This window comes from Mustela putorius, unplaced genomic scaffold (assembly GCF_011764305.1).
Source record: "Mustela putorius furo isolate JIRA1106 unplaced genomic scaffold, ASM1176430v1.1 tig00003896_pilon_pilon_pilon, whole genome shotgun sequence".
NCBI classification, from domain to species: Eukaryota; Metazoa; Chordata; class Mammalia; order Carnivora; family Mustelidae; genus Mustela; species Mustela putorius.
Window position 1 is genome coordinate 389,213 of NW_025422045.1, and position 7,796 is coordinate 397,008.

General features: G+C 34.2%; 1 protein-coding gene and 1 pseudogene across 3 annotated transcripts in view; one reads left to right on the forward strand and one right to left on the reverse strand.

Annotated features, from left to right (window-relative positions):
* RFX7 (regulatory factor X7) overlaps positions 1-7,796 on the reverse strand; it is a 140,202-nt gene that overhangs the window by 24,779 nt on the left and 107,627 nt on the right. The window lies entirely within an intron of this gene.
* Positions 3,248-3,637, forward strand: LOC123388231 (annotated as a pseudogene).

Sequence of the window (7,796 nt, forward strand, 5' to 3'; positions counted from 1 at the left end):
ACCCAAGACTTGCAGTAAACTGGAGAGCATTTATCCAAGAAAACAGGCTGATTTTCAATAAGAACAGCTTTGTATCACTTTAACTTGCCTTAATCTGATTCCCTCATGATCAAGCGGTAGCCTTGAAAGTAACAGTCCAATATTCCCAGTTCAGTCTGGTGGTCAGAATGAACATAACACAGCTGGAACTCTCTCAGTTATCTAAAGAACTGTCATTATTTGTTTCCTGTGGTAGATTCTTATAAGACCCCATCTTTGGCTATATATGACCTGTCTCAGAACTTGCCTACTCCAAAAAGCTTTCTCTCTTGAGGAGATGGAAAGGTACAGAGGGGAAACTGTTGAAAAGAACTGTAGGCAGGCATACCTCGGTCTGTTAAATGTCTGACTCTTGATTTCAGCTTAGGTCATAATCTCAGGGTTGTGAGACTGAGCCCCAAGCTGGGCTCTGCGCTGGGCATGGAGTCTAATTAAGATGCCCTTTCTCCCTCTGCCCTGCCCCCCTCCTCCTCTCTCTAAAAATAAAAAATAAAATAAAATAAATTGCAGGCAAATGTCTAAACTTTAGTGGATAATAGTTGGGCAGATAACAGACTAACAAAAACCTTAAAAGGAAGAACTGGTGTGTAAGATTTCCACAGAAGCTTTGAAAAGCTCCATTTTATTCCTGGGACTCTAGAAGGTAATGCATATGCAAAGGGCTGTGTGCATCTCAAGACCCTAGAAGACCCCAAGCTCTCACCTCTGGCTAAATCTGAGGCTCCACAAATGTAGGAAATGGAGGCTAAAGAAGGGCTGTCAATTGTACGATTTGAGTGTTTACAGCATACCCCCACATACACAGAGCCCTTTGGCAAAGACTGGGAGATTTATTGCTTTAAGGTGTTTAAAGGAATATCTGTCCAATCAATACCTGACCACTTAGCTAACTGAGTAGAGACCTCAATGGTCAGACAAAAACATCAGAGAATTCATCACCAGCAGACTGGTTCTACAGGCTAAAGGGAGTCATTCAGGCTTAAATAAAAGAACACCAAACAGTAACTTAAATCCACATGAAGAAATAAAGAGCACCAGTAAAGGTAACCACAAAGTAAATATAAAATTCAGTCTAAATGTACTTTTTTGCTTGTAACTCCTTTATTCTCCTATTTGATCTAAAAGACAATTGCATAAAACACCAAATACAAATCTGTGTTGATGGATGCATAATTCATAAGATCAATGGGGATATGGGAGAGTATATATACACACACACACACAAACAACTGATACACATATATAGGCAATAGATTTTATATACTTTTGAAATTAAATTGGTATTAATCCAAACTAGCTTTTTATAAATTGAGGTGTTAACTGCAATCTCCAGGATAACCATAAAAGAAAATAATTGTATGTATCTATATATCTATATCTATATCTATATCTATAGGAATAAGGGAATTAAAATGGTTCATTATAAAACACCCATTTAATACAAAGTCAGTAATGGGGGAATTGAGGAACAAAAATAGACATAAAATATACAGAAAATTAGCAAAGATGGGAAATGTACATCCTATCTTATCAGTAATCACATTAAATGTAAATGTATTAAACTCTTCAATTAAAAGCAGGGAGAGGCAGAATGGATTTAGAATAAAATATTATCAAACTATCTATCACCTACATATTACATATATTTTTTATTTTATTTTTTTAAAGATTTTATTTATTTATTTGACAGACAGAGATCACAGGTAGGCAGAGAGGCAGCCAGAGAGAGAGGAAGGGATGCGGGGCTTGATCCCAGGACCCTGAGATCATGACCCGAGCCGAAGGCAGAGGCTTTAAACCCACTGAGCCACCCAGGCGCCCCTACATACATATTTTAAACTCAAAGAAAAAAATAGGTCAAAGTAGAAGGACAGAAAAAGATAAAGGATGCCAAAAGGAACCAAAAAAGAGAGTGCCTATACCAATATCAGAGAAAATGCCTTTAGAACAAAAATTGTTACTAGAGACAAAGAAAGGAGTTTTTCATGATACAAGGGCCAATCTGTCAAGAAGATGTAACAGTCATAACCTATTATGCACTTAAGTACAGAGCTCCAAAACACATAAAACAAAAGTGATCAAAATAGAAGGGAGAAGTGGATAATTCAACAATAATAAATAAAGATTTGAAGACTCCATTTTCAATAATGGATAGAACTAAGAAGAGGATAAATAAGGAAAGAGAAGACATAAATAACAGTATATACCAACTACCTAACAGATACCCATGGAACACTCCAACACCCAGTGATAGAAGAATATATCTTCTTCTCAAGTATACATAAAACATTCTCCAGGACAGATTGTATATTAGGCTGTAGGACAAGTCTCAACATGTTTAAAATGAATAAAACCATACAATGTATTTTCTCCAACTATAATGGAATGAAATTAGAAAGCAATAACTAAAGGAATGGGAAACTCACACATATGTAGAAATCATAAATGGGTCAAAGAAAAATCACAAAAAATTTTAAAAAATTCTTCGAGGTGAATAGAAATGAAAACACAACATACCAAAAACTTACAGAACAGTGAAAGCAGTGCTGAGAGGGAAATTTATAGCTGCATATTCAGTACATTTAAAATGGTCTCAAATGAATAACCTAATCTTCCATGTTAAGAAATTAGAAAAATAAGAGGAAGCCAAACCTAATGTAGGTATAAAGAGGGCATTATAAGGATTAGAGTGGAAATAAATGAAATAGGGGATAGAAAACCAACAGAAAAAAAATTAACAAACCCCAAAGTTGAGTATTTAAAAAGACAACAAATCTAATTAATAAGCCTTTAGCTAAATTAATCAAGAGTAAAAAAAAAAAAAAGGCTCAACTAAAATCAGAATGAAAGAGAAATATTACTACTAATCTTATAGGTAAACTTATAGAAATAAAAGGTACTATAGAAGAGAATACTATGAAAAACTGTACGTCAACAGATAGGATAATCTACACAAAATACATAAATTCCTAGAAACACACAAGTTACCAAAATGGACTCAAGAAGAAATAAGGCAATCTGACCTATAGAAAGAGATTGAATTCGTAATTTAAGAAGTACCCACAAAGAAGAGCCTCGGCCTAGATGGTCTCACACTGTTGAATTCTACCAAACAGTTAAAGATCAATACCAATCCTTCATAAATTCTTTCATAAAAATAGAAGGTGGATTCTTTTCCTCTCCAGCCGCTTGAAGTTCGGCCGTCATCATGAATGACACTGTAACTATCTGAACCAGAAAATTCATGACCAACCGACTACTTCAGCGCAAACAAATGGTTATTGATGTCCTTTATTCCGAAAAGAAAACAGTATCTCAGACAGAAGTTCGGGCAAAACTAGCCAAAATGTACAAGACCACACCAGATGCCATATTTGTATTTGGATTCAGAACCCATTTTGGTGGTGGCAAGACAAATGACTTAGGCATGACTTATGATTCCTTGGATTTTGCAAAGAAAAATGAATCCGAACATAGACTTGCAAGACATGGTCTATATGAGAAGAAGACCTCAAGAAAACAGTGAAAAGTATGCAAGAACAGAATGAAGAAAGTAAGGGGGACTGCAAAACCCAATCCTGGTGCTGGCAAAAAGTAAGCTGGAGATTGGACAACAGAAAGAGTAAAGATGCTGCAATGGCTTTATCTGTGGTGATTGTGCAGATTTTTCATAAGAGGATTAATAAATTAAGAATGTTAATGTGTCAACAAAAAAAAAAAAAAGAAAAGAAAAAAAGAAGATGGAATAGTTCCAAAGTCATTCATTCTGTAACATCAACATTACCCTGATTTCGAAAGCAGTCAAAGATATCGCAAGAAAGAAAAATAAAAACCCAGATCCCTTATGAACATAGATACAAAAATCCTTAACAAAATACTAGCAAATTGAATCTATCATCATATTTAGAAGAGTACACAACATGACCAAGTGTGATTTATCCTAGGAATACAAAATAGGCTCAACATATAAGAATTAATCAAATCAATAATGTAATATACTCTATGAATTGCATAAGGCAAAAATTTGATATGATTACCTCAACAGGTGCAGAAAAAGCATTTGACAAACTTGAACATCTACCAATGTGGTAATGGAATGTAAGTTCCTCAATCTGATAAAGATCATCTAATGGAAAAACCCACTGCTAACATCATACTTAATGATGGACAATGAAATCTTCCCCCTTCAAACTGGGCAGAAGAGGATATCTACTCTTACTATTTCTATTCAACACTGTACTAGAGATTCCAGTCAGGGCAATTAGGCAAGAAAATGGAATAAAAGCCAGAGAAGAATGAGATAAAGCTATCTTTATTCTCAGGTGATACAATATTATATACAGAAAAACCTAAGGAATATACTGAAAAAACTATCATAGAGGTAACTAGTTCAGCAAGACTGAAGGACAGTAGATCAATATATAAAAATTTCTTATTCCTATATACTAGCAACAATCAAGAATAAAATTTAAAAAGTAACTCCATTCACAATGTCATTTAAAAAAACCTCATAAAGTTAATAAATAGAATGAATCTGGAAGATTCTATTCACTTCTTAATTTCAAAACTTACTGCAAAATTCAACAAATCAAGACCTCTTAAGACTAGTATAAAGAAAGATATACAGAACAATGGAATAGAATTCAGAGTCTAGACATAAGCCCATATATCTATGGTCAACTGATTTTTCACAAGGGTGCCAAGACCATTCAATGGGGAAGAAATAGTTTTTTCGACAAATGATGCTGGGACAACTGGGTATCCATGGGAAAAAGAATGAATCTGGGCACCTATGCCACACTGTGTACAAAAATCAACTCAAAATGTCAAGACCCAAAAGTATGAGCTAAAACTATAAAACTCTTAGAAGGAAACAGTATACATCTGAATGACCAGTTGATTAGGCAATAGTTCTTTAGATTTGATACCTAAAAACACAAGCAACAAAAGAAAAAATAAATTGGACTTAATAAAAATTAAAAACTTATTCGTTCGAGGATACTATCAAAAAAATGAAGACAACCTACAGATGGGAGAAATAGTTTCAAATCATAATATACCTAATAAGGATCTAGTATCCAGAATATATAGAGGAAACCTAACTAAACAAAAAAAGAAAACAACAAATAAAAATGGTAAGAGAGTAAGTATTCCTCAGAGAAATGGTTATTTCTCCATAGAAAGAGAATGAATATTTCCTCCACAGAAAGTATAGAAATGCCCAATAAACACATGAAAAGATGATCATCATCATCAGTCACCAGGAGAATACAAATCAAAACCATGGGCTATTACATCACACGTGTTGGAATGGCTATAAGAACAACAACAACAACAACAAAAATGTGAACAAGCAACAGCAAGAATGTGGGGACATGCGATCCTCCTATGTTGTTGGTGGGAATGTAAACTGGTGCTGCCATTTTTCAAAAACAGTTTTGTAATTCCTCAAAAACTTAAAACATAAGAGTTGCCATTTGATTCAGCAAGTCAACTCCTAAGTATATGCCCACAAGAAATGAAAACACATGTCCATACCAAATTGTAGCAACTTCATAAGCAGAAAAACTTCAGCATTATTTATAATACTAAAAAGTGGAAACAACACAAATGTTCATCAACTGATGAATGGATAAAGAAAATGTGGTATATTCACATGGTGTTATATTACCTGGTTACAAAGGCATGAAGTACTGATATATAATTAATATAGATAAACTCAGAAAACATTTTGTTAAGTCAAAGAAGCCAGATAGGAAAGGTCACATAATGTATGGTCCCATTTATATGAAAGGTCAGAATAGGCAAATTCATTAGCCATGAAGTAGTTATTTGTTGCAAGTCCAGAGAGGAAGGAAGAATGGATAATGACTGCTAATGGATACGGAATTTGGAGAAGTAAAGAAAATATTCTGACATTACTGGTGACTGATGCACGACTTTATAAATGTACTAAAAGAAACCCATTGAACTGTGCAATCTTAAAACAGTGAATTTTATAATGTGTTTTTTAGCTCAAAAGATAGAATCTAAAAAGCTAAACAAAAATTTTTAATTTCACCCATCTGTGAATAATTTTCTTAATCTATGACATATAGCAAATTGAGATTTTTTGCTGCTACATAAATCTGCATCATATGCTTTAAGACAGAAGTGGAAGTGACTCATTTGTTGGGATATGAGCTAGCCAATCATATTTGCATCTCAGTAAGGTTGGTTTCATTGTTGTAAAATCATTAAGATATACATAGTCTTCAAAAATGACAAAAATGTTTTTTTCTGTGTTTAAAATAGCTCTAAACCAGAGAATAGATGGAATGTAGAACTGTTAATTTTCTTAGATGTGATAAAAATATTATAGTTGTAAGTAACTGTTTTATCCTTAGGCATATCCACAACTTACTTTCATATGGTATAAGAAAAAAACTTAATTCTAGGTAGAGAATATCTGGATATTCTTATATTACTCTTTCAAATGACCCAGCAATTGCATTAGTGGTTATTTACCCCAAAGATACAGAGGTAGTGAAAAGGGGTCCATAAGCACCCCAATGTTCAAGCAGCAATGTCCACAACAACCAAACTGTGGAAAGAGCCAAGATGCCCTTCAATAGATGAATGAATGGATAAGGAAGATGTGGTCCATATACACAATGGAGTATTAGCCATCAGAAAGGATGAATACCCAACTTTTGCATCAACATAGATGGGACTGGAGGAGATTATGTAAGTAAAATAAGCACAGAAAGTCAATTATCATATGGTTTCATTTATTTGTGGAACATAAGGAATAACATGGAGGACATTAGGAGAAGGAAGGGAAAAATGAAGGGGGAGAAATTGGAGTGGGAGACGAACCGTGAGAGACTAGGGACTCCGGAAAACAAACTGAGGGTTTTAGAAGGCAGGGCAAGGGGGGAATGGATGAACCTGGTGATGGGTATTAAGGACTGCATGGAGCACTGGGTATTATACACAAACTATGAATCATGGAGTACTACATCAAAACTAATGATGTACTATATAGGGACTAACATAATAAAAAATATTATTCTTTCAAAATTCTGTTACATTTGAAATTTTTTATAGTAGGATGTTAGAGAAACTGCCTTGAAAATAAAGCTATTCTTCAAAGTAGATGATGACAGTAATGAACAGAAAGTGAAGACATCTAAAAGAGTAATGATATTCCCCAAATTAGGAATTTGTTAAGGTCTTGCAGTGTCTATTTGGCAAAGTACCTGGCAGCATTACGGTTTTATAAGATGGTGAAATGTTAGTTTGCTGGTTTTGTGTTTTTCTGATTGTATCCACTATGGTTGATCTTTTAGACATGGCACAACACTGGGCTGCTCTTTCCACGAAATCAATGGTAGTTGAAAACTTTCTATCCTGTAATATAGCTTATTTTCTTAAATATACATTCATATTTGCCCAGTGAATTTTCCTGATTAAAATAGCTTATGTGGTCTTATCCCCCCAACCAAAATGGCTTAAGCCTTTTGTTTCTATAGTTAATTCACTGTTGGCATTCTTGACTTACTAGAGCTCAGTATAATCTGCCTCTCCTCTTCTATGGTCCATGGAGGACTACCTTGCTGTATGTACTTCTCCTTTAAACATGTATTTTTTCATCCTTGTTTAATTTCCCTATCACTTAGTTAAGTGATCCAGTAAAAATAAATAAATAAACAAAAATAAATCCAAGCACACTATCTTGTTAAAGTCTTTTTGGAAAGTTGGGGGTACCCTTTAAC